General features: G+C 36.6%; 1 protein-coding gene across 1 annotated transcript in view; it reads right to left on the bottom strand.

Moving 5' to 3' along the window:
• Window positions 1-27,979, bottom strand: part of LOC136854199 (fibrinogen C domain-containing protein 1-A-like) — a 514,845-nt gene that overhangs the window by 135,757 nt on the left and 351,109 nt on the right. The window lies entirely within an intron of this gene.

Below are 27,979 nucleotides of genomic sequence, written 5' to 3'. Positions count from 1 at the left end.
ATTGTGGAATCCGAACCACATTATACCGAGAAATGAATTTTATCACCAGAAATAAATTCTTCTAATTCTTCACTGGCCGGGCGGAGACTCGAACGCGGGTCCAGCAGAGTGCTAGCCAAAAACTATACCGACCCGGCCAACGACACTTACAGGAATGGAATGGAAAATAAAAATTACTCCAAAGGCCAAGCTCAGGGACCTATGAGGTCATTCAGAGCTGGAAGGGAAACTGAGAATAGAAAGGTTAGGAAGTCGCAGTTGCACTATGAAACAATTGTTAAGAGAGGACGAAAAATAAGATGGAAGAAGGGGAATATGAAAGGAGGTACAGTAAAAGGAATGAAAGGGGTTGCAGCTAGGGCACGAAGGGACGATAGAAAAAAAACCTTAAGTAATGCCTACAGTGCACCGCTTGAGGCGCATACAGACACTCGCAGACCTAAATAATGACATCACAAAATATTTCAAAACGTGATGGTGGTAAACGAAGACGCGAGGATATTCCACAACGGAGTATCGTTTTTTTTTTTTCTAACATTGTTACATCTGGGGCTTACACTTTAATTTCCTTCTCTGTTATTAATTTCCCGTCCTTTCCCCTCTCACGTAATTTTCCTTCAGGTAGGAAAAACAGAACGACCAAGGTGATGAAACTAAATTCTTTTTTAATCATTTTTTTCTACTGTTACTTTGCCTGTATTATCTTTTTTTTTTCTAGCATTTAGCTTTTGTAACACCAATTTCCTAGTCACTCACGAGGGCGAATTCAAAATCATTTTAACTAATTGACACATTCAAGCATCCGAAGACTTAGACCATTGTCAAGCATTCATTCAGGGAAACTTTATCAAAAAAATACTTTACACAGATTCATTTCATTTAACGTCATGTCCCATCGATCAACCCCTTAACCCACACACAGTCTCAACTATATTTCTTTAATATCTTCACAAACAATTAAAACATTACAAATAACGTTAATAACGTTATGACCGACAACTTCGTTTTCTCAAGTGTAAAGTCTTCCTACCTCCTCCCGTCCAGGGCTCACCATTTCTCGCAAATATTCTCACTAAATTGAAAACGACATATTGCTCCCTTCAAAGGCCACCCTTCACATCCATCTCTCCCTGTTTCAAAAGAGGCGTTGTTATTCATCGGTCACCGTGGCGTACAAACACTTATGGATACTTCGTAAATTCCTTTTTTTATCTTTTCATGTAAACTTTAAAATACCTTCTACTTGACTGGGAGATGAGAATCGTTTGCATTTATAAAATCATGCATATTATTATTCTTATTATTGTTGATGATAAAAATAAGACCCTTTTCTCGAGGGTAAGTCTTGACATATTGCTAGAAATTCTCTTAAAATCCTTAGGATTTACAAGCACTGCTGTTCTTATCTTCAGAGCGAATGAAACTGGGCAGCAGTCCTTTAAAGCCTATAAGGATCTTGAGTGTATTTCTAACAATATATCAAGATTCGCACTCAAGGAACGGGCCTTATTTTATCTTCTTCTTTAAAGAACGGGACTGTTCTCCAGGGTTTTCTTTATTACTATTATTCCGAAACTCTGATCTAGGTACCGTTCTTCTGCATATTTATATATGATGGTGAGAAAGCTGCCCTCGGACTGGACGATGGCAAGTCTAAAAGTAGTCTCTAAAAGTATAGTCTGTTTCCAGTAGATTAACTGTATTATACAAAACAACATATATTGATAGCACTGCATTGTATATACTGTATTATTATTATTATTATTATTATTATTATTATTATTAGTGTTCCCAGTAATTAACACTTACTGTATATAATTAAAATCTTGAAATAGCATTCGTTACTCCAAATCGACTTCGTTCATCAAAGAAATATTCACTAAAATTTATTTTTAATAGTGTACGTCAAGAAGGACCTGATACTGGTTTCATTATTTTATCTGTCTGTCTGTTGAAAGTATTTCATGTGAATAGACGAATGGATTTTTGCTATAAAGTTAAGATTCACTAAGTTCTTTGAATCAACTGACATTTTACTGAGGAGTTGGTGTTGATCTTGTTCCAGCAATTTTTTGTTGTTGTATATTGTTAATGCCAGTGGGGACTATTTAAAGAAAACAGCAGTTGCCTGCAGTTTGTGGAAGAAAATGTAGATGATCCTGTGTATTTGGTTGTCTGTGCTAATCTGGTTTTTGTGTCTGTGAGAGTAGGCGCAATGAACTCTGTGTAAGAGCTTCAGTAAGCTAACTGTGTGTGTGTATGTAGATGTTTTCAAACTCTAACTGCTCTTCGTATGAACAGCATGTGTGTCTTTACAGAATCTTTCTTCAGCAACAACAAAGAATAGCTTATCATCCCTTCAATAACACTTATAGCGATGAAAAGCCACAATTAAAAACGCACTACAGAAATAACCACACAAATATATGCATACCAAAACAAATTTATATATAATAATATATATATATATATATATATATATATATATAATATATATATATATATATATATATACATATATATACATATATATATATATATATATATATATATATATATATATATATATATATATATATATATATATATATATATATATATATATATATATATATATTATATGTCACAAACACCATGCATTGATTTGAGACCCGACATCTCGCTCTTGCACGCGCTCAGTTGTGCATGTAAAATTCTTCGCATCCTTGGCATTTCAATGGCGTTCATCTTCTGAGATACATTTCTTAAAGCTCTTTGCTTACTCTGCCTTCCGATATGCAAGAAAGTTTATATTTCTTTCACATGTGTATAGCAAGGAGAAACACTACCTAAGCGCGCACACATACACACATACATACATGTATACATACATATATATATGTATGTATGTATGTATGTATGTATGTATATAATTATATGTGTGTTTATGTGTGCCAAGCTTGCACACAGGCCACAACACACATATACCACATATGTGTGTGTGCAGGCGCGTATACGTGTGTATACGTACATCTCGCCGTGCTGATGCAAATGAACTAATTTAGCATCCACCCATTACACAATGGACGCCAGTGATGAGAGACCGCGCGGACACTGTCCTTTATTTACCAGGCAGCATTTAAGCATAAACTTCTGAGCCACACTTTGTCGCAGAATGGTCCGAGAGGGGAGATACGCGGAAAGGGAGAAGGCTCTTACTTCCAAGTCCCCTCGGTTCCCCTCTTGATGCTTCCTCTTTCATGGAAACCTGGAATGGCGCGAGGGGAAAAATGGTCTGTTCTTACTCCTAGTGCGCGGTGGACACTTTAATTTTTTTTTTTTGCAGGGTCATAATTACTCCGAGGGAAGGCAGGACTTGGAGGTGGGTAGGGAAAATTTGCAGTTCGTAATGATGATGAACAACACATAGATCGATAGACAGATAGATAGGTGGGTAGGTAGATTAGATAGACTGATTGACAGATAAAGAAAAATGGCAACCATTAAATTTATCAAGGTGAAAAATAAAACACAAACGCTGGGAATACCTGGGTGGTATAAACTGTTACCTCTATGTTTATTTAGCTAGTAGCACTTCATCACACATTTATATATATATATATCATATATATATATATATATATATATATATATATATATATATATATATATATATATATATATATATATATATATGTTTACATATAGACAGTTAATCGTAGTTTAGTAGCTAGAACACCAGTTATATCATTGTACCTATGATTAAACTATACCCAGTCCTCTCGCTATTCAAAAGAAAATTATCTGTTGTAACATGGGATCAAGTGTTTACGTTTCTGCAAAGTATAAAATTTTCAGCTGTAAGTTGAAATGTTTTCATTTCAATTTTAGCTCTTTTAATTTATTCTTTCATAATTTTTTCTTTTCTTTTAATGTACAACAATAATTACCGAAGATCTTCGTTGGAAAAGTGGAAATCTTTTGCAGGTATGGATATATTGCTGAACGCATACTCAAATGTTTTTTCTTGATAAAAAACACAATTTTGTTTCCTCGCTTATTTTAAGTTCTTTGTCGTGAGGTGCTATACGAATGAAGGTTATTTCACTACAGGGCTCATTTTATTGAAGAATGGAGTTTATAACAAAAATTCAAAACAGAAAATGGTGGCGTAAATGTATTTTTAGAATGTTTTACTCAAAATCATGAACAACATTGATTCTTCCTATTTCCTGTCTTCTGAAGGCTACTCTGTGGTTTCGATATCTCAGCAGAGAAAAAGATAAAAGATATCTTTGGTCATATTCTGATTATCAAGACGCAATCCACTTTAAATAAAATTTCCTTCCTCCAATTACACTAATTATAATTTTTAACAAAAAAGTGTTTCGTCACTTTCTCGTACTTTTTAAGCAGTGATGACTAGCAGGTCATACTAACCTGAAAGCAAAGGAGAATAGTGAATTTATAGATAAAAAAAAATCTCAACTGAATTTTCACACGAGCCGAGATAATTTGCTCACGATTTTTGTAGTAACAATGGCTGCTGACTTCACTACTCCGCAATGAATCAATATATTCGTGGCAAGCCAAAGTAATACTAACTTTTTATGTAGAGACTAAAGAATTTTACATTACGACACATAAAAGCCCCGGTTTCTTATTCAACAAGGAATGAAATTTAGCACTTGAATAGGAGTCCAATATTTATTGCTGAATAGCTGGAAGAAAAGAGGTGTTAAAAGAGAGGAGTGCTAATATCCAGGAAGAGCAAGATGGCCCGCAAGATAAGCGAATGGCGCCGCGCCTGTGTGGAGGTTCGACGGGCAGCTGATGAACCTTCAGCTGTGTACGTGTATGAAGTGGCTACTGCTGTGGAAGTTTTCTGCACAGCGGAATCATACAGGATTGACAATTGAGGAATGAATCTGTCAGTGAAAGTTGAACTGTCTTTATCCCTGGAGCCACCACCTATTCAGCTTAATGTTTACACACACACACGCACACACACACATATATATATATATATATACATATATATACTGTATATATACATACATACACATGTATGTATTCATATCCAAAAATATCAAACCACAGATTTCTGTTATTTTTCAGTTCATCATACTTACACCCATGTGGAATTTTAAGTCAAAAGCGTTTCGTCACCAGTGGGATTCGAACCGCTGCCTCGTTTATATGGCTCACGATGGCTCAGTTGTCAAAGTCACTGCATTTCCAAAGTTTCTAAACCAAGCAGATGTTCGAATCCCACTGTTTCCTTGTGGTAATATTTGTGGATATAAAAAACACAGTTTTTGTGATATATATGTATGTATATACATAATCATGAAGCGTTTAATATCCAATTCACGCTACTTCGGGAATACCCCCGATGGGGAATTATCACCGAAGGGGAATTTCATAAGTGGCTCAGTGGTTTGACCGTCGACTGGAGTCGTCGGAAGGTACTGTGTCGAGGGATCGAGACCCGGCGGTACCGATCCATTTATCACTTATAAAATTCCCCTCTGGTGATAATTCCCAATTGGGGATATTCCCGAAGTAGTGTGAACTGGATATTAAACGACATTTGCAGCTTATATATATATATGTGTGTGTGTGTGTGTGCAACTAGCTAGACAGGTAGATGGACAGATGTAAAATGTTTCATAGGAAGCCACACGACGACTGAACCTTACCAGAAAACGCTGAAAACCTGCAGAGGTTGAATATAAACGCAGAAGGAAAAGGAACACACAGTGAACTCATGCGTGAAGGAAATACCAGATGGAAGAGGAACCAGAAGTTCACCTGGAAAAGGAAGTGTCCAAGGAAGAAGGGCCAAGAAGTAAGGATTTCCAAGATTCTAAAGTAAACAGAGAAGCCCTGCCGCCCTTACAAGAGGGATCGAGAAACACAAGACTATTCTTTTCTCTCTCTCTCTCTCTCTCTCTCTCTCTCTCTCATCTCCACACCCCTCTCCTGCTCTCTGAGAGAAAAACGAAAGTTCCCCTTTTTTATGAAGGAATAACTCCGGTCCTTCTTCTTCTTCTTCTTTTCTTTCTGGATATGAAACAAGTTCCAGGAAAAGAGAAACCTTTTGTGAGGGGAAAATGATTACATTTATTTCGAAAGAGGAGCATTTTACGGGACAACGAATGTTTCATCATCTTCTTCCACCTCCTCTTCTTCTTCTTCTTTTATGAAAGAACAAACTAGGGCGTTCTCATTTTTACAATGAAAAACAAGTTCTATGCGAACAAAAAAGTTTTTCGTCTGAAGAGAGGGAAATTATATTACATTTAAATGAAAAATACCTTATTGGAATGATTAATCTCTCTCTCTCTCTCTCTCTCTCTCTCTCTCTCTCTCTCTCTCTCTCATACACACACGTGCACACACTGAAGCAAGCAGTTTAAAAAGAATTTTTTTTTTAATATAAAATGATAAAGTGGTTTACATCAACGTTTTAGCAAAATGAGCATGCATTGCGAAGATAAGAAAAAAGAACACCTTTGTAAATAGGAACTCAGAGAGTACTGAAGCAATGCATGACCACCCCCCACCCTCTCCCCCAACCCACTTCTCTCTAACAGCATTCCGGTTCACCAAATCAGTCCGATTATGATGTTCTTTTTTTGTACCAAGTTTGACTGAAATCCTGTCAGTCTTGTAGGAAGACTTCCGATGACAAGGTAAGCGTGACAGACAGAGTGACAGACGTAGAGAGGGAAATATTACAGTCCCTTCCAACTTTGATGGTGGGGGACTAATAAACAAATCAGCATGTAAGTGCTGACTAAGCTTAAGGGCAACATTTTACTAAAATCACCTTGGATAATTTTCGCGCTTTCATTTCCACATAACTTTTTTCACGCGGTACTTAAATTAATATTCGCGTGTGCAATCATCTCAGCGTCCTTTCCATTCAAGTAGAAAATAAAAAAAAATCCGCAAGGGAAAAACAATGACCAGGATAGTAATTTCATAGCTATTTTATGATAAAAGTCGTCGAGGACTACTTATTACAGTCTTCTATCCAACTGATTAGTTTTTATTTTTTTACTGTTTTCATGGAAATTGTTTTTTATTTACGTATTTATTTTTTAAATGACTTGGCGCAGGCAATCAACAACTAGTTATTCAAAATAAACTGAAAAACCCTTCTATGAATTTAAACGGTATTGCTTTACCAGAGTCAGATCATAACTCATGGATTTAAATTAATAAAAATATCACATATTCAGTGGCTTTTTCTTACAAGTAGAAAATACACGTTTTGGATAAAGTATAAAAACAATCATTCATTAATATGATAAAGAAACGACAGGATTCCAAGATAATTTTTTAAAAAAGTGATAAACCTTTTATATTCTAACACCTCAAAGTAATTAAAAAAAAAAACAATTCTAGGACCTCATCAATTTTTAAAAAATCCAAAAATGTTTCTTTACAGTTGTATGTAAGTTGCATGGAAAATATATCTTTGCCGAGTACAACATTTCGTAATTTTCCTCCTGTGCAACTGCATGAAGTAAAAACCAACAATAAAAGCTCCAGCGATATTCAAGAGTTTAAACACACATCAGCAGAACAACTGACTTCCCTGGTTAAGCCTCCGGGAGAAGATTGAAGGTCGTGCATAATGTATTCTCATTCATTATACACAATCGTCAGTGAATGATTAATCGAGGCTCACAAGTGCCTCTCCCAGTCATTATTTAAAGATAATAGCTGCGAGACTGAATGATATTCTCTCTCTCTCTCATACTATACATACACACACACACACACACACACACACACACACACACATATATATATATATATATATATATATATATATATATATGTTATGTTAATTTCCTTGGCTGCCGTTCTGTCTGTGTGTGTGGCTGCCTTTCTGCGTCTGTGTGCGTCTGGAGGCTTCTGGGAATTCCGAAAGCTCCAGGATCCTGGAGTCTTTAAGATGTGAGAAGATGTTATAATGAAATGGGCGTTTTTCCAGGAATGCTTCTGGAGCTGAAGACTGCTTCAAAGGATCCAGGAGTTTTGAAGACATCTTCAAGAATCTATCTATTATATTAATTTCCTTGACTGCCTTTCTGCCTCTGTTTGCACGTACAGAGGCTTCTGGGAATTCCAAAGGCTTCTGGAAATTCTGAAGGCTTCTGGAAATTCTGGAGGCTTCAAAACAATCTCCAGGCTCTTCGAAGCCTTTCGTCTCCAATTCATTCTCCATAAAACTGTTCTTTAGTACTGTGCAAGTACAAAGGTCTAATTGGAATATTTTCCAACAAAGCATATAAGAGAATATTATGTAAATATGTGAGTAATTGCTTAGCAGTATAGTTTTCATTACATATATTACAAACAAATATTACTTACACTTTAAATGATTTCTGACTTCCCCTGCCAATCTGGGAGTCCACATATAACACTGAAAATCTGAAATGTTTGTTTGTTTGTTTGCACACCGGAAGGTAAACGGGCTGGTGCTGCCGTAGACTTTTGCTGGCTATTGTTAGTAGGGTTAATTTAGGTGTGGGTAAAGGGTATGGTACAGATATGGGTATAGGTATGGTATGGATATGGGTATTGGGATAGTATGGTATGGATATGGGTATGGGTATGGCTATGGGTATGGAACGGATATGGGTATAGGTATAGGTATGGATATGATTATGGTTATTGTTATGGGTATGGGTATGGTACAGGTATGGGTATGGTACAGATATGGGTAAGGGTATTGATATTGGTATGGGTATGGGATGGCACAGATATGGGTATAGGTATTGGTATTAGTACGGGTGTTGGTGTCAGTATGGGTACTGGTATCGGTACGTGTATGGGTATGGGTATGGTATGGATATGGGTATGGGTACAGAATGGAGATGAGTATGGGTATGGGTACAGGTATGAGTATGAGTATGATACAAGTATGGGTATGGGTATAGGTATGGTACAGAATGAGTATGGGTATGGTACAGGTATGGGTATTGGTATTGGTATGGGTAAGGTAGGGTATGGGTATAGGTATGGTACAGATATGGGTATGGGTATGGGTATGGAATGGGTATGGGTATAGGTACAGATATGGGTATGGTATGGATATGGGTATGACACAGATATTGATAAGGGTATGGTACGAATATGGGAACTAGCAAATGCGAGCTATATAGCGAACATCTGCTAATATATATATATATATATATATATATATATATATATATATATATATATATATATATGAGAGAGAGAGAGAGAGAGAGACGAATCATATTCGCTTCACCGCTGGTATCTCTGTTATTTAAATGACTCAACCCAGGGTCTGATCAGTGCCTGGACGGGTAACCAGCAATGATCGCCATAAGATACCGTGAACATTAATGAAACGTTGGAAAAATCTTGAGAGCCTGGCAGAACTCTCACAGCCAGGAAATAAACGAACGGTCTTTGTAGTGCGACTTACATTACGCTTTTACGAGACTGAGATGTGACAGGCTACAAGAAATGTACATCATACAAAGCTGCTAGATGAACGACGGAGATTGTAGAGGAAGTTGCTGTGTATACTTCGTAAAGAACAACAAGACAGCAGAAGTTTCCCCTTCACAAAGGGAGGTAAAAATAAAGACTGGAATCTACACCTTCCCAGAAGTGTTTGTTATTCGATGCCAAAGATTTTGTACTATTCTACACACACACACACACACACACACACACACACACACACACACATATATATATATATATATATATATATATATATATATATATATATATATATATAATATTTTTTCATGTATATTCACTATTTTCTTATTTACTCCTTGACATTTGAAATGAAACAAAGATTGATTTCAATCGTCAATGAATATCTTCATCAAATTCCACAAAGAGAGAGAGAGAGAGAGAGAGAGAGAGAGGCTGAAAAGCTAATAGAATTGCATATAAAGCTTCGCAGTATTCCAGTTTTCATTCGTTTAATTAAAAATCTAAATGTAAATAACTGGAAGACGAAACAAGCCAGTACGAACGAGAGAAACTGAGAATACCAATGAGAGAAAAACACGAAAATCGAACGGCGGAACTCGGGTTTAATTTCGCTCTACAAAAAATCTAAAAGGGGGGATGGGGGAGACACAGGAAACGTATGAAACGAGGGCGAGGGGAAAAAGGAATTAGCAAACAAAGGAAAAGCGACCACTTCCAACCCCCTCGAGTGACGGCTCAACGTGTTCTTGCAAAATGTGTCGTATCCAGACGCGTGGATCTCCTCTTTATGTATACCGGGCGCGGAGGCCATTCTTCCTGGGGCCTTTTCAAGACGGTCGTGTGTTGTAATTGGCCGTCGTGCTGCTACACGGCCGCTAAAAGATGCTCTTAAGAAGGTCGTACTTTGCAGTTACGCCGTAGAGTCAAGGGGAACGTAACGCAAAGGAGGGTCATTCCAAGACGGGTTAAGGCTCTCGAGGGCGATTTGATCTCAAGAGAAGGTCATTTCCATACAAACCAAGTGGGGTAATTATTAAAATGGAAGGATGAAAGAACGCCTAGAGGAAGTCTGCCCTGCTTACGTATGGGAACACGAGACAAAATCATAAGAATATAAAAAATATAAAACTACGATCCGTGAAATTATTCAGAAAATTTCTGACTGGTTCCTCCCAGGTGGAACTCAGCAACAGCAAAGGGGAGTTTCCCTTCTTCCATTCATAAATATATTTCTGAGCGTTTTACGGTCGGCATGTTCATGCTCTACCTAATTTACGTGGTCTCAGTGTTGCCACAATTCTTCACGTTTATTCTCCTGCAATTCGCCTCGTTACATGGCCGTTTAAATTCATGTCCTCTCTCCCTCCCTTTCTCTCAACACACACAAACACAAACACACACACACACACACACACACACACACACACATATATATATATATATATATATATATATATATATATATATATATATATATATATATATATATATATATACATGTGTGAGCACGTGTTTCACAGATATTTGTGAAACACGTGCTCATTTATTCACGCCGAACAGGTAATTCGAATGAAATGCTATCAATTGGGTCACTTGTGGCTGGGGAAGTTGGGTGAAACTCGTTGGTATGTTAGGAGGCCCATGGAAAACTTCAGTTACATAAATACTTACTATCCATTTCAGGGACCACTAGTCATCATTTTTCTCAAATATCTTTCAGACTAATTATTTGATCGAAATGGTACTTTGACACAATGTACAAGACAACAACTGCTAATTTTTGGTAATATAGTGCACTGTCAAATGGTTTTAGTTAAGGTGTTTACTCTTGGCTTACTGTACAAGGTGTTGCCAAGCATCGCCAAACTACGCATTCGAACGTCCTTTATCCCCATCCCGTCCCTCCCTCTCTCACTTCCCTCGCCTCCCCATCTCCGCCCCCTCTTTCCTGTCTATGGGGGACAGCGGACGTTCGATTGTGTAGTTTAGGCCCGCTGACTCATGCAACTTTTCCTTTAAAAGTCAAGAGTAAATGCCTTAACTAACATCATTTGACAATGCACTATATTACCAGATATTTACGGGAGGTGTCTTGTACATTGTGTCAAAGTACCAATTCGATCAAATAATAAGTTTGAAAGATATTTGAGAAAAACGATGACTCGCTGTCACTGAAATGGATAGTAGGTTCCAACCTGTGTGGGTCAGATGGTAGAGCCCTGGCCTTTCATTTATATATATATATATATATATATATATATATATATATATATATATATATATATATATATATATATAAACACACGTATATGTATGTGTACACTTATATAAAGGTGGAGTGGTTGGTGGGTATGGCTGTGCATATTTATGAAAACATATCTGACAACAAATTCGTATATTAATGTCCTCAAAAAGATAAATAACACAACATGTTTACAACCACTTATCAACTTGCAACGAACTGGATAATCAATTAATGGAACTGTTATATCACTTCGAATAGCAATGAGGCCAAAACACACACACACACACACACACACACACACAGACACACAAGGGAGAGAACCACTAATCTGGCCAGTGATCTCACGATGAAATGAAGCCCTCAATCCAATCCAACTGTATCAAGCGATGGCTCAATTATCATTAGCCACCAACCACGACCCAGCAAGGTCATCAAGCCATCGAAGTGTTAAATAACTCTCGTGGCTGTGAAATAGAGCCACTTGGCCCTTCTGTAAACAAAGAGATATTTCATTTCGGCGATGGTCTGTGTCGTTTATCAGAAACAACATTTACCTTCCATTTTGCAAGGGGACTCGCCTCTATCCCCCATACCCGCTATAAGGTCACCATCCTCCCCTTGCAGGATGACCCCCCGCCCCCACCCCTACAAGCTAACACCGGCCAGGTCCCCCTCCCACCAACAGCCATCTCTTGAAGGACTGTTTAGTCTTGAGGCAACAATCGCGATAATGACGAGACTAACTCAAAGCGAGAGAGGTCTTTGTCAAAACCTACTCTCCGGGGTCTTTGTAATCAAGGTGTGATCGAAGTAACACTTGAAAGTGGCAATTTCCATTACGATTCGCGTTTCGCTTTCATTGTTTTCCATTCCGTTTCAAGCATTATGTTTGTGTTGGTATTTAATTCCTCACATATTCCAATGTCGTTTGGCGTGCAATCATTCGTATTATATTCCCATACCTATATCAAAAGCTCGGTGAGTTAAAGCACCAGTTTCGAAGACGACTTTTTCGAAGGTACCCCAGGTTGAAAATCACCCTGTACATTTATATCTAAAATTGGCAGATGCGTTGAAGCTATACGTGAAACTACGGTCTACTTGGGAAAAGGATTCTAATACTGAACATATACACGGCGACCGAAGGGTAGAAATAATAATAATAATAATAATAATAATAATAATAATAATAATAATAATAATAATAATTGAGTGCATTCTCGTACAATGCCTTTTCTGTGTTCTCTGGAATTTTACTTTTTGATTTCTCAATAAATTATCATACACTATTTTCGGCTGCACATATATTCCCCACTACATTTCGACTTCTATTCACTGAAGTCAATAAGAATAAGAGACAAGATTTGTCGGAGCTGTGCGATTTTCCGAACTATCCTCGAAAACTATGGATTAGACACTAATATCCGTCATTTTCAGTTATTTTTACATGTCACACCCTTCCCACCCTCTTCTCAGCCCCAGTTTCCTGTCAGGGCTGAACTTTGAATTAAAGGGCATCAGGAGTGTGTCTATTCAGCTCAGCGACCTCGAAAACTATGGATTAGACACTAATATCTGTCATTTCCAGTTATTTTTACATGTCACCCCATTCCTATCAGGGATGAACTTGCACTTAAAGGGCATCGGGAGTGTCTTATTCATCTCAGCAACCTTGAAAACTATGGATCAAACAACAATATCTGTCGTTTTCGGTTATTTTTACATGTCACCCCCTTCCCACAACTTCCCCTTTGGGGGCAGTGATGTCTTACTCCCACAATATTCTTTTCCAGATAGGAAGTCATATGTATACCAAGTTTGGTTGAAATTGCTCAATGCGTTTCAGAGTTATTCTGGCAGACACACACATCCATTTATACACACATATTTATATATGTATATAATAAATAAATAAATAAATATATATATATATATATATATATATATATATATATATATATACATATACACATATACATACAGGGAGTACGTGTTTGTGTGCGTGAACGCGTGTGTACGTGCTTAAAGCTTACTAGCGTGTATATGCGCTACTGAATTTAAATGCCACAATAGTCAAAACTCTTCTACCCCAAATTGCCCTTATTTACTTCGTCAACCTGGGAGGGCGAAGTCTTATCAATAAAGCCCATTCATCCTTCAAGAACGGCCCTTTGAATAGGCTTTCCATAAGAAAATTAATAAACGTACTTCCATTTTGAGAATTTTCTCCCACCAGTTTACCGGCTATAATTTTTTTTTTTATTAGATTTTCCTTTCATTTCCAGGCTATGCTGCCAATGGGTACACCTTTAGCACTGCAATCAATACGGATATTACAACTTTCGGCAAATAAAATCTGCTTTTAATGAACGACATTGGCCAAAGGCATGTCGTCTGGAATAACAAGATGTCTCCTACCTCGAGGTTAATGCGAATCTAATTTTATCGTGTCTAATTTTATCTTATTTCTTTAAGAATTGTTCAAGGGAGGGTTCTCCCTTCCCACACTCTTCACAGAGAGAGAGAGAGAGAGAGAGAGAGAGAGAGAGAGAGAGAGAGAGAGAGAGAGAGAGAGAGAGAGAGCTTTCAGTTTTCACTTTAACTTCGTTATAGTGTTGATATACTTTACATAATTGTTTCAGAGAGAGAGAGAGAGAGAGAGAGAGAGAGAGAGAGAGAGAGAGAGAGAGCTTTCAGTTTCCTTTATTAATGCTTTAACTTCATCACAGTGTCATGATATATTTTACCTACTGGTTTCATTCCTGATAACATGAACACACACACAGAGAGAGAGAGAGAGAGAGAGAGAGAGAGAGAGAGAGAGAGAGAGAGAGAGAATGATTAATAATAAGTTACAACTTTTTTTAAAGCAACGAAGTACAGGTTTACCCGAGTTAAAACATATTGACATCTAAACGCCGCCGGTGGTATAAGGTCGCGTTCGCTCCGTATGAAAAGGATAAAACGGCCTGACAAAAGAAAAAGGCTTTCCTTTCGGAGGGAACGAGCCCCCAAAACAAATTCTATTCGCAGCAAATGCGAAAACGAGGCGTTCCGTTGTTTTATTTCCTCCCATATAAGTAAAACCTGTTTTTCAACAAGCGTTACATAGGGTTTTCAGTACTGTTCAGTTAATGGGAGATACAACTGTTGCATGCTAATAAAATGTACGGTTCTTTGATCTGCAGAGCTTTCACGAAAAGGGTTTTGGTAATATTTTGAATGGAATATGTTTCTCTACTTGTTTACCTTCATGTTTCAATTTTCACTAAAAAAACATTTTTTGGATATTCTACAGTATGTCTGTGCATGTGTATTTACCTGGCTCAGGCTCAACCAAAGAGAGAGAGAGAGAGAGAGAGAGAGAGAGAGAGAGAGAGAGAGAGAGAGAGAGAGAGCTAGTAGTCTTTGTATGAGTACAAAAGAGAAAGTAAAACTGAAAACAAATATGAGATCTTGATTGTGTGTGTATGAGAGAGAGAGAGAGAGAGAGAGAGAGAGAGAGAGAGAGAGAGAGAGCTAGTAGTCTATGTATATGTACGCCTACAAAAAGGGAAGGTAAAACTTAAAACAAATATGAGCTCCTGAGAGAGAGAGAGAGAGAGAGAGAGAGAGAGAGAGAGAGAGAGAGAGAGAGAGAGAGAGAGAGAGAATATATTTTCCCTCAAACTTCACTGCACCATTTCTATCAAAGGTGTGCAAACAAAGGCAGAAAAAAACTCTTTTTGTGTTTAGAGCATCATTCCTGGAAAAAATCTAGTTCTCTACAGCACGAAAGTAACGAAATGTTTATTTCACATACAGCCTTGATAAGGAAATGAATCCTTGGCAATCTGTTAGGGTTACTAAATCCAGGAAGGATTCCCCAAAGGAAAATGAAAGAATAGATTTTTCAATAAGACATACAAAATCCTAAACACACCCACACATTATATATATATATACACATATATACACACACATATATATCTAGAAATAATTAACACAATCACAGGTCTTTCAATTGATAACCTGGGCAGGCTAACTGCCTTGCATACCAGCGTGTTTTCCCCAATTTCCCGACTCAGCATTTCATTCGAATTATCCCTTCTGAGTGAATATGATAGGAATAATCAACACAGACTCACGTGTGGAACAGAAATAAATGTATGGCTTAGTTGGCAGCGTCCTTGCCTTTCAAATGAAAGACCTGGGTTCGATCCTGATGTGTCAGAAATTTATATATATATATATATATATATACACATATATATGTATATATATATATATATATATATATATATATATATATATATATATATATATATATATGATAGATAGATAGACAGTCACAAGGATAGATAGATAAACAGATAGACAGATAGATAGATAGAAAACTTAACGCAATACAGCGAAATTTCAAGAAAAGCAACAACTATCTTTCGAAATCAGACACATCAGTTATTTTGTACAACAGAGATGACGTATTTAATCGTTGTTTTGATGCCAATGGACATGGAATATAATATGCTTTACCGCAAAATGTTACTTTGAGAGACGTTAACAAGAACAGAATGGTTTTACTGAGAATGATTTCGTTAGATTTCTTTTTTTTTTTTTTCTCAAAGCAAAACAGCTGAATAATTCCCGTTACATTATATTTCTTTACATTAACATTCATGCAAGTGAACGAATTGCCCATTGTGGACATAAAAATCTATCTAGAATTCTATGTAAATGTATGCGTACAAGATGAGAGAACAAAACGTTGAACACATATAAGCTCTTCAGAGAGAGAGAGAGAGAGAGAGAGAGAGAGAGAGAGAGAGAGAGAGAGAGAGGAGTATTGATTGGCAAGCTTGAACGGAAAGATTTCCAGGAACGACGAAGGAAAAATTAAACTAACGGGAGGAACTATCAGCGTATTGCACAGACACTTATACAATTTGCAGCAAACCGTTATCCGAGTCGGACAAAGTTATCGGGATTATTCTTATTCCGCATTTTTTCCTCTGCCCCCTTTCCCACAATTTCTGCTTCTACCTCTCGTTCCGCGCTTGAAGAAGTGACTTAAAATGAATCATTTCATTTCTCCATTTTCTGCTTTTGTTTTGCTTTTCGCGACGGGAGAGTGTTTTCCTTGCTATTTTGTTGTACAACTGGAAAAGGCGATTTATTCCATTACCTCTGGGCTTTGTTTCCTGGCTCCAGTCATTACTTCCAGCAAATAACTTCAGTTGTTTCTTTGGCTTGGTAAGACAAAGGCGAAAGTGGTACATATTTTCTGTATGATACGCAGTTAAAAAAATGCCTTGTGCCTTAGAGAAAAATTCTTATATATTCTAGCTATATAAGAGGATATCAATTATTAAAAAAACAGATAAATTAACAAATTAATAAATATATAAAAATGTAAAAAAAAATATTAAAACATAAGTTGAATAGTATTAGGGTAGTAATGCATTGCATCTTCGCTTGAACTTCCGAAGTTCCATAAGCACGACATCGTCAGGGAGAATGTTTATAATAAATAAAGACAACAAACATATAAATCAACCAAAACTTCATCGCACGTTTCAATACAAAACTCGTGGAGAAATGAAAATGCCGACCATTTCCTAAATGAAAGCGCACCCCTCATGGACCAAAACCTAGAATTATTAGTTCAATCGTGATGACATACATAAATATTAATTACAAACCTCACCTGAAATACGGATTGCTTCACTGACTTTTGCAATCCAAATGAGACGAGCGTAACCGAACTAATTAAACATATTACAACAAACGTCATCAGACAATTACAAACGAGCGAACGCACATACCTTTCAAAATGTAAGAAATATCGAATGGCTATACAGAGAGAGAGAGAGAGAGAGAGAGAGAGAGGGCTCTATCAGAAGTACGTCACTTTAAAACTCCTTTGAAAATTGTTTTCATTTAATAATTTTATTACGGCGTCAATAACCCTGACGTTGTGGCGCCAGTTTTAGTAGCCATAAATCAATAAATCAAACCGTAAAGTATGACAAACAACTCGAGAGAGAGAGAGAGAGAGAGAGAGAGAGAGAGAGAGAGAGAGAGATTAAAAAAGAGACATCCAAGCTTTAGAATTCTTTGAATGAAGAGAGAGAGAGAGAGAGAGAGAGAGAGAGAGAGAGAGAGAGAGAGAGAGAGAGAGATCCATGCTTTAGAATTCTTTGAATGAACCTGTTTTCCTCAAATAATCGATCAATCATTCAGTGTGGGCGCAGGTACCTTACATTAACGGCATAATACCTGCCTAAGCTAAAGGTAACAATGCGACGAACGTGGGGGTTACGTGGCTAAGAGAGAGAGAGAGAGAGAGAGAGAGAGAGAGAGAGAGAGAGAGAGAGGAGGTCGAAGGAGAGGTGTGATGAATTACTGGCTAAAGAGAGAGAGAGAGAGAGAGAGAGAGAGAGAGAGAGAGAGAGAGAGCACAATCGAATATAATAAAAGACATAACCGACACTTCCCGAAGCCGACACCTACCCCGACACCTTCCACTCAAAACCGGCGTCATCTGAAGAGAACGCACCCTTGATCTCTCTAATCACAGTGTCACCGGGACTAATTCCTCCTTTACGCATGATATAAACGAGCACGATGGAATCAGGACTAAAAATACATCTCGGGATACGCAGGCGCATCGGCTAAGGACGAAACACGATCCGCAGAACGGTAAAATCGTTACGAAAAACTTTCGGCGCTCGAGAGACTTCAAGGAGATCAGCCATCTTCCTCATTCTCAAGTTGTGATTTTAATCTTTTCGGCTTTTTTTTTCTTTTTCTTCTTGTCACTCTCTTTTAGGGTCGTGTCTAATAAGCTCTCTGGCGAAAATAGATGTGGCTTCAGAAAGGAATCACAGTGATTTGTTCGGTGTGCTAATGAGAGCGCGTATAGATACGTACATGAGCCCATACACATGTATGTGTATATAGGTAATGTATGTATATATATACATTATATATAATTATATATATATATATATATATATATATATATATATATATATATATATATATATATATAGAGAAAAAGAGATTACACGGCAATTATCTTCATTAACTTGTTATATCTATATCTATATCATATATATATATATATATATATATATATATATATATATATATACAGATCTATGTAAATGATTATATAAATACATATATATATATATTATAAATATATATATATATATATATATATATATATATATATATATATATATATATATATATATATATATATAGAGAGAGAGAGAGAGAGAGAGAGAGAGAGAGAGAGAGAGAGAGAGAGAGAGAGAGAGACTAAGAATTATACAGTAATTTTCTTCATTAACGCTCGGTACATCTGTAACATAACTTGCACGCTCTCAGTGAAACATATAGCATCTATTCCGACAATGCGTCAGTGGCAAGCGCAAGATGACGCAAGAGGATTGCGTAAGAACGCCAGCAATATAGAATGAGAAATAAAAACCAGAGAAGTTCCTTGATATTAGTGAAAGCTAAGACGACATCAAAAGCCCCGAGCGAAAGCCTTTGAAACAAAACCCCAATACTCAGAGACTCTACGGACAGACCCGCCATGTTGAGAGAGAGAGAGAGAGAGAGAGAGAGAGAGAGAGAGAGAGAGAGTCCAGGAGTCGTGTGTGTGTGTGTGTGTGTGTGTGTCTCTCTCTCTCTCTGGATAAATTTCTTATTTTCTCTTTATTCAGTTTATTCTGTTTAGTTTATTTCTGGTTGTTTATGCCTTTTGACTTGGGTAATTCGTGTTGTCTCTTATTATTTTTCCCATAGTTATTCTCTTTCTTTGCAAGTATCAGTTTACTCGGTTACTTGTTTTCTCCGATTCCTCATTCGTCATGAGTGATTCCTTCCTCGCCTCCAACTTTATATCATTATATGACTTACTTTGCACCTTTCTTCACGTCAGCTTTATTTCTTTCTCCGATTCACGCTAATTATTTCATTTTCAGTATTACATCTTTTGCATTTGCCATTCCACGTCTTCTGTCGCGTCTGAATCGTGTACAGTTAGTTCCTCAGCCGCCTCCGGCGTTCACCTCGTGTTCCCAGACGCAGTTCGGCTTCCTTTTCAGACAAACTCAGGCAATCGATGGCTTTCGTAACTTCATTTCCAAAGCTTTCGGCTTTGATGTGAAACTTGGTTTTCTCCGGCAAGAATCTGATTTCTTACTGTCAAAAATAGATTCTCTCTCTCTCTCTCTCTCTCTCTCTCTCTCACTAAACGCACGAATAGCCAGATCCACTTTTAAGAACATATACTTTAAATATGTGTATAAGTGTATGCGGCACCCGTGTATTTGTATGAATACAGATTTTAGAGCCGGTTCATGCAAGCGTATTTTGTCATTAACACTTGATGCACGAGAGAGAGAGAGAGAGAGAGAGAGAGAGAGAGAGAGAGAGAGAGAGAGAGAGAGATCAGTAATAAAAACTCTGGACAACGGTGTGAAGTCTCCTCATTAGATAAAACTGCAACATTCGGCAACGGCTACAAATGCAAATCCATGAGAGCTCAATTATCTCGATAAAGGTCGATTATCTCGATAAAGGTCAATTATCTCGATAAAGGTCAATTAACTCGATAAAGGTTAATTATCTCGATAAAGGTCAATTATCTCGATAAAAGTCTATTATCTCGATAAAGGTCTATTATCTCGATAAAGGTCGATTATCTCGATAAAGGTCAATGAACTCGATTAAGGTTTATTATCTCAATAAAGGCCTATTATCTCGATAAAGGTCAGTTAACTCGGTAAAGGTTTATTATCTCGATAAAGGCCTATTATCTCGATAAAGGTCGATCATCTCGACAAAGGTCAATGAACTCGATTAAGGTTTATTATCTCGATAAAGGTCAGTTAACTCGGTAAAGGTTTATTACCTCAATAAAGGCCTATTATCTCGATAAAGGTCGATTATCTCGATAAAGGTCAATTATCTCGATAAAGGTCGATTATCTCGATAAAGGTCAATTAACTAGATTAAGGTTTATTATTTCGATAAAGGCCTATTATCTCCATAAAGGCCAATTAACTCTATAAAGGTTTATTATGTAGATATGGGTCTAATGTATCGATAAAGGTCTCATTATCTCCGTCGTGAAAAGAAAAGTATCATCACTGACACAATAATTAATTATTGCATTACTGCCAACGACAACCGCCACTATAAGGGCAGTCAGTAGTAGCGTTGGTATCAGCGGCAATTCTTCTATCTGGAAGAACAAAGACACCGAGTCAAATGACGTCACTTGTGTGCATCTGTGAGAATGCACACTTTGGGGGTGTACATAACTACAGACCAGACCTTTCATTTAACTTATCCTAATGTTTCTTCATCTTGATAAAGTAACGAAAGACAGAATCAGTCACGATACGGAATATAAACAAATTCCATCGAAAACTTTTGTAATATATATATATATATATATATATATATATATATATATATATATATATATATATATATATATATATATATATATATATATATATATATTAAGGATTAGAAACAGCTCAGAACACAAGGCCAAGAGGCAAAAATCGTATTCCAGCAGGAAAGAGAAAATACATTTTACAAAACAAACGAACCATCCAACATTTATTTTATTATTAAGAACTGTCTGCAAATTATTTAAAAAAGGACAAGAACTCAACATATTACTTGCAAAATATATGAAAAGAGAGAGAGAGAGAGAGAGAGAGAGAGAGAGAGAGAGAGAGAGAGAGAGAGAGAGAGAGAGTAATCTTCTTAGGAAGTTCATAAAAGAAACTTGTTTTGAATGGTTGCCATAGAACAAAGGAACAGGCCCCCCCAAAACAAAGAGCGAAAAAATCAGCGTGTAAGGCGATTACCGGGAAACGTTTATCCCGCTTTGAACTCTCTCCTAGTTTTCTGTACCCTGAGAGAGAGAGAGAGAGAGAGAGAGAGAGAGAGAGAGAGAGAGAGAGAGAGGGGAACTTGCTTTCTCAAGTTGTGGGTATCTCTTGGCTTTGTTCTTTAGGCGTCAAAGGGTCCAAACGATTGCTGTTTACGGGTGGCGGAATTCTGTATTATTTGTAAACAATAAAAGGAAAAAATGTATAAATAAACACATACATTGTAAAACACACACACACACACACACACACACACACACACACACATATATATATATATATATATATATATATATATATATATATATATATATATATATATGTATATGTACATATATTAACTGTGTATATTAGCCTGTGTGTGTGTGTAAGCCGTTCAGCCTGCGGCTTCAGAAAAAAAATTAAAACAATCACTGCCATTTTTATTCATTAACTCCAGAATCAATATACTTGTTAGTGTGAGCCTGTCTTTGAGTATTCATACAAGAATGATGAACAATTCAAGAAAAAGAGTTAGTTAACACTAGACACCACAAGCAATTGTTCAAAGAAAAAAGAAAAAAGAGAGCATTTTTTCTCCATGTCATCGAAACTCAATGCGTTACTGATGGTATTTTAATATTTCTTCTCGTTAAAATATTCCCCTTATAAAATTTCTTCTCTTTAAAAGGCGACGTTTTCTTGTCGTCTTATAGAATTCGCAAGATACAAATCGTAAATTTTTGTTTTCTTTTTTTTTTGCACGTCTTATCTTCGTTCTCAGGGTTTCCCCTGACACCCAAGATATTGCTTGAGGGTAACTTTATCTAAATAGCCCTGCTGGGCCGTGACGCGACCTGAGAAGAATCTCCTGCTGTGATATTGTCTCGACTAGTATGCAAGTGACCACTGGCCCACCAGATCAAATATGGAATACTGTATTATCTTTCTTTAAACAAAACATAACGGGCCTCGTTCAGTTTTCTAAAACATTCTCTTTTTTTTTAATCTCTACTTTTTTGGCCCCTAATTATGCCTCTTTGTATCATTTGCTTTTTAGAAGAGAAATCAAAATACCATTCTTTCAATATCACGTTTGAGTCACCTAGATGTTTTTCGTCTTCAGCAGCTATTCTTCCCGTGTGATCAAGTACTTTACTTCTTGCGATTAACCCACCTAAAATAAGTCTATCATCTTCCATAATTAAAGGTGGTCTTTTGTTTGCATCAACAGCTTTCATGTGTGTAACAAACTTTCACTGAAATTAAGAATTAATGAGAGATTCTTATATCTTTCAGCAGGAAATTATTTTGCGCAATATAAACAATCAGTAAATGCAAGAGAAATTCCGAGGTTCCGCCTCATAGCAAAATTAAAAATTTTTATACCAATTTTCGCCTTGAAAGGTTAATTATACCTGACTCGAAAAATGTACATTCTTAATCTTAAAATTCTTTGGTTGGCAATCATTAACTTTACTTTCACGAACCTTGCTTTTAGTTGGCGACTATAACAAGAATTCATATCTCAATTTTCTAAACTTACAAAACTAAAGTTTTCTCACTCAAGCGAAACAAACTGGGGTGCAAATTCCGTGTCACCAATTGTTCCCTTGTTAAATAAACACCGGAAGTCAAAACGTAGCTCAGATGTATAGAACTACTTTCCCTTGATGTCTAGCCAAAGACGCTGGCGAAATCTCTGCATTTTAAATTTTGCTTTTCAAATTTTTCTTTGCAGCCGAAACTTTCATTAGTCTTATCTCGTCACACGCATTGCTCGTCTCTCCAAAGCAGTATAGACTATAGTATAGACTATAATTGGTCCCTGAATAATCACTTCCTGTTTGTGCCTATTTCGTCAACAGACTCTACAGAGCAACCTACTCTCTGACGACAAAGGTGCGTCTATGGTTGTTGAATGTTCCTAGCTTTCAAACCAACATCCGGACATTTGTCACAGAGACTGGCAGCAGTTTTTAGTTTGCTCTGAAATGCAGAATGTCCACCTCCTGCCTTCAGTTACCCTGTTTACCCCTACTCAAAAAAAGTAAGTATAAACAGATATTTATTCTGGTAGGTTTCATCTATAAATTTTATCCGCTGTCATTTCTACCACCTTGTGGTCTTCAGAATGTCTAAATCTTACGTGTGTTTATACTATTTCTAGAAACTATGTCCTGTCTGAAAAGGCTCTGCATATCAGCTACTTTTTTTATTGATAACAAACTGCATATTTGCTATTTTTAACCTAAGCCATCTCATGTTTTCCTCAGACGACATCTCACATTCGAAACCACTTTTCACGACGTTACCGTCTGCCATAAAGCAAGATTGTGCTGACGTCACAGAAACTCATTTACAATGGGGAGGACACAAAACAAAGGCCAAAAAATCATTTACGACTCAGGAATATGGATTATCGATGAGCATCTTGAGAAGCTTCTTCGTACAGTTTAAATACTCAGTCTTTTTTCTTCCTTTCCAGTCTCCTCGTTTAATGAATACCTATCATTCATCCTAGTTTCTGAAATGTAAAAATTGATCAGAAACAGTCTTAAGAGTGTCTATAAGTCGATGTATTTGCTTCTAATTGTATTGATTTTTGTGAGGGTAGAAAAATGATTTCTCTATGAAGTTTTTCCATCTCTAGATTCAACTTTAATATTAATCAACAAAGTAAAACATTATTTGTTTTAATTCACAGACTTCATTAAATTTTCTTTTTACTTAAAAAAATTTTTTTTTACTTTATAAATATCTGAGTTCTGGATCTGGAAATCATAAACCGGCTGCTTCCACGGCTACGTCAACACCCTTGTTCAATAATATGTACAGTACCTTCTAATTCCCTTGCTAATATACCCCAGGAATAAACTATTTTTATTCCTTTCATTCAAAGCTATTCACCGTTTGATATGAAAATTCTGTACAATGATTTTATTTGACATCTCACTCACCTATTAAAAAACATTTCAATAGTCAGAAAGATTTTAAATGCTTCGTAATACATTTCTTTGGACAACACCCTTAAAAACACTAATGCATCGCCCTTTGTTGTAGAGAGATAAAAGTCAAGCATATATTATTCTGACATTCTACGTTAAAAGCCGTGCAAAATACTCTTGATATTTTTTGCATGAAGTATAAAACTGACATCATGAATACTGACTTATTAGTCTATTCCCAGCGAGACAGAACTTCGAAAATACCTCTGATCTTCTCCATCTCAGGAGGAAACTAGATAAAAGAAACTGAAGGTGGAGAAAGCTGGATGTGCAGAATAAAAAAATAAAAAAAATAAATAAATAAAAGGCATAAACATGATAGGAGCTTAACTGCAGTAATAAGATTAGAGTCAAATATGAATGCATCCCTAACGAGCTCTCGTTCTCCTTGGCAACGAAGAAGAAGAAGAAGAAGAAGAAGAAGAAAGAAGAAGAAGAAGAAGAAGAAGAAGAAGAAGAAGCATCCCAGGGAAGCCGCATAATCCCTTGTCCTTCCTGTCAGGTGAAGCAAGGCTAAGTTAAGGGCGTGTATTTAAGTGCACGCCCTCTGGCCGAGTTCAAAAGAAAGATAATCCTCGTGTGCCTTTTCGAGTTCTGGCATACTTTTAGAAGCTAAGAACCGCCATGTTGATGGCATGCAGGCTGGGATATGAAACACAGAGAGAGAGAGAGAGAGAGAGAGAGAGAGAGAGAGAGATGGGGGAAGGTTTATAAGCCGCAGCTGAGAACCAGAAATATAAGCGGTATGTGGAGAAGGAAATCGAGACTTAGACTTGCTTTCTCTGCAAAGCAAGATGCGGAACTATCAAAGTTTATATTCATAAATGGTTTTAAGTACAGCCGCAGAAGCTGGTAACGGATATGACGTCATTATCAACGTGTCTGTCTGTCATGTGCGTATGCATAGTACATGCAAACACCGAGATGGCAGTAAATATTGCGTGTACGCTCCGCTTCGCACGCGCGTCGTAAGAATTCGAAAGTGCGAGGCTTCAAAGGCGTAAAACAACACGAAGGAATTAATTCAGCCCAATTATTTTTGTCTCTTTCAATCTCTGATTTGTTGCGTCTGCCGTGCCAATATTGTCCGAACCCAATCTGTCCCCTGACCCATTCTCGTCAACATCCAGAGAGAGAGAGAGAGAGAGAGAGAGAGAGAGAGAGTATAGGCTCAGCTGGTACATGCTAACTGAACCTCTTGTTTGGGCAATGTTGCATTTTGTTTCCCCTCTGCTTTCCCTCTACTCTTTTATGCCACTCATACAGTTTCCATTGTCTCTTTATTCCCATCTCTCTCTCTCTCCGCCTCTCTCTCTCTCTCTCTCTCTCTCTCTCTCTCTCTCTCTCTCTCTCTCTCTCTTAGAAGTGAATAATTGTTTGTATATTTAGCAGTCCATTATCTCAAGTGTCTTTCTTCCTTTCTTTCGTTTTTATCGTACAATAATGCTCATTAAACGTAGCATTTAATGGTCTTTCTTAATAAGTGCTTCTCTACCTATCTTTGTCTGTGCAAATCTCTGATCTGGTTTTTAAATACAAAGCTCCTCTTTTTTTTTTTAATTAATGCAATTCATCATCATCATTATATCCAACCTTTTGACAGCCTGTAATCATCATCGCATGAGCCCTTAGATGTATGATTAACATTCAAAGAAAATTTAATTATAATTCTAACTCCAGTCGCATCTAACCTTTCCAAGCAGTTATGTGCTGAAAGTCATTTCCTGTTAAAAGAGGTTAATCTCGTTAGTGATAAAGGTCAATAACCAATAATTAGCAAAGTGAGGAATCTCCTACAGGGTCTCTGTGTCTGGACATTGATTGTAAAATTTTATTATCGTAACCAATCCATACGAGAAAACTTATCTTAATATAAGCCCTGCGTAAATGTCAGATATTATTAATAGCTCTCTCTCTCTCTCTCTCTCTCTCTCTCTCTCTCTCTCTCTCTCTCTCTCTCTCTCTCTCTCTCTCTCTCTCTGTATATATATATATATATATATATATATATATATATATATATATATATATATATATATATATATATATATATATATATATATATATATATATATATATATATATATGTATATACATATATATATATATATATATATATATATATATATATATATATTTGTATCGAAAATTTACAATAAGATGCAATATCTAGACAATGACATATTTATTGAGCCTTCGCTAACCACTGCTTCCTTTATCAAACGTGATAAAGTTTGATAAAGCTAGCAGTTGCGAGCAGAAGCTTACTAAATATATAATTTTATAGACACTAAATTGTACTGTGGATTTCCCTTCCATATCAATCTATCTATTCATCTATTTATAGACATATATATTTATATATATATATATATATATATATATATATATATATATATATATATATATAACCACAATAATGCCTCAACTTCTGGATGTATTTACAAAGCCTTGAATTCGAAATGAAGATCAAATGCAGAAACCCCAACTGTCTATGAGAGAGAGAGAGAGAGAGAGAGAGAGAGAGAGAGAGAGAGAGAGAGAGAATTTTAATAAGACTTGGCTTTGTTCCCACATATTGGTTAGGAAGCACTTTCTCGAATGCTAAGATGAGATTCTGGAACTGAAAAATGTCAGTCGGAACGTATGTAACGTATACAAAAATACTGTTACAAATGTACTGTACCTAGTGGTTATTCGACTGGTAAGGAGCCCGGGTTATCAACAGCTCTCTCTCTCTCTCTCTCTCTCTCTCTTTTTTTCTGGGGGGAAAAGGGTGCTAGCCCCATGCCATTCATTATTTAGGACAATTATTCATATATAGTGATGTCTCTCCCATTTTGCACGTTTCACTATAGAAATATCTAGACAAAACTGCCCGTAACATTCTTGCTTAGAATAAAATTCACTTATCCCCTCACAAACATTCTACCTTAATTAGCTGACAGTTAAAGAATTAAACTTCAATTCTTAATAAAATAAAACGATTAATTTATTTCATGTCACAAAAAGGGATAATAACCATACTGGCATTTTGCAAAAATAACGCGAATGAATATATGAGCAAACACTGAGAGCTGACTCGGTTTCATTTAATTATCACATAGAATTGTTGTCTATGGGAAGATCAAATGCGTTTGAGAGAGAGAGAGAGAGAGAGAGAGAGAGAGAGAGAGAGAGAGAGAGAGAGACCAAACACCAAAAAATCATCACATAACTTTGGTTTTACATGACCTTTTTTTTCCCATTTTTTTGTCGAATTTAATTACGACTTTATCCTATATAGATTACGTTGGTAATTCGATGACGCCCTAAAACATGGCTCTACTCACAGCGTTTTGGCATAACACTGATTGGAA

This window comes from Macrobrachium rosenbergii, chromosome 28, assembly GCF_040412425.1.
Source record: "Macrobrachium rosenbergii isolate ZJJX-2024 chromosome 28, ASM4041242v1, whole genome shotgun sequence".
In the NCBI taxonomy this organism is placed as follows: domain Eukaryota; kingdom Metazoa; phylum Arthropoda; class Malacostraca; order Decapoda; family Palaemonidae; genus Macrobrachium; species Macrobrachium rosenbergii.
Note: the sequence above shows the minus strand (reverse complement) of the source record. Positions and strands in the feature narration are given on the sequence as shown.